The sequence below is a fragment of the Trachymyrmex septentrionalis genome, unplaced genomic scaffold (assembly GCF_001594115.1).
Source record: "Trachymyrmex septentrionalis isolate Tsep2-gDNA-1 unplaced genomic scaffold, Tsep1.0 scaffold79, whole genome shotgun sequence".
In the NCBI taxonomy this organism is placed as follows: Eukaryota; Metazoa; Arthropoda; class Insecta; order Hymenoptera; family Formicidae; genus Trachymyrmex; species Trachymyrmex septentrionalis.
The window spans coordinates 833,169-834,099 of record NW_017305977.1 but is presented as its reverse complement, the minus strand read 5'-3'; the positions used below and the strand labels follow the sequence as shown (position 1 = coordinate 834,099).

Here is a 931-nt window from a genome sequence, read left to right as displayed (position 1 = left end):
ATATAATATATATATATATATATGAATAGGAAGCATCCGTTATAATTTACATTAAATTATAGTGCCGCGTCTAAACCGTCCCTACAAGGGATGGGTTAGAAGCCGGGCCTACCGAGAAGCATGGAGAGTCTTGGACGAAGAGTTCCGGAGATACCTGGGGTATTCGCGATATCGCAGTCGCCCGGCCGAGGACCATTTGCCACTACTTTTATTACCCTCGTCATCATCAGCTCTGCCGGCTATACCTAACTAGTTAGAGGTTATACGTCTCCCTTAACCACCTTCACCTCTCCCCCGCAAACTCCTTCGCCTTCTCCTCGATCTCCGTCACCCGCGTTTTCGGACGCACTGACGGAGGGAATCTTTCCCCCTCTATCACCCGATTCATCGGTCAACCCTATTCCAATTTCCCCTAGAGGAATTTCATCCCCGACAAACTCCACGGACAGCATGGAGTTCTTAGAGGAAATTCCTCCCCCTCCCCCCCCCTCCACTTAGATCTTATTTCCGAATCCTAGAGAATGGCACTCTCGAATCACTTATCAGTCAATTCCCGCGGACTACTACCGCATCTATGAGGTCTGGCTATTAAATAACGAGACTGCTTATGAAAAAGAGTTTTATTTTAAAAATTATTCTACAATTGAATGCTCCCCTTCAATGTACTCCCCTCCCCTCGCCACATACCTCGCCATTTGTTTTTTCCATTGGTCAAAGCAATGCTGGAAGTCTTCTTTTGTAAGAGCATTTAGGAGCTCCGCCGATTTTCGCTTCACCTTTTCCATCGACTCGAACCGGGTTCCTTTTAAGGCAGACTTGATCTTCGGAAACAGGAAAAAATCACAGGGTGCTAAATCAGGCGAGTACGGCGCGTGTTCGAGCACTGGAGTGCCTCTAGCGGCTAAATAACGCTTCACAGACAGCGCGTTAT

General features: G+C 47.4%; 1 protein-coding gene across 1 annotated transcript in view; it reads right to left on the bottom strand.

Moving 5' to 3' along the window:
- Positions 1-931, bottom strand: part of LOC108754336 (transcription factor IIIB 90 kDa subunit) — an 80,696-nt gene that overhangs the window by 968 nt on the left and 78,797 nt on the right. The gene's annotated exons all lie outside the window — the stretch shown is intronic.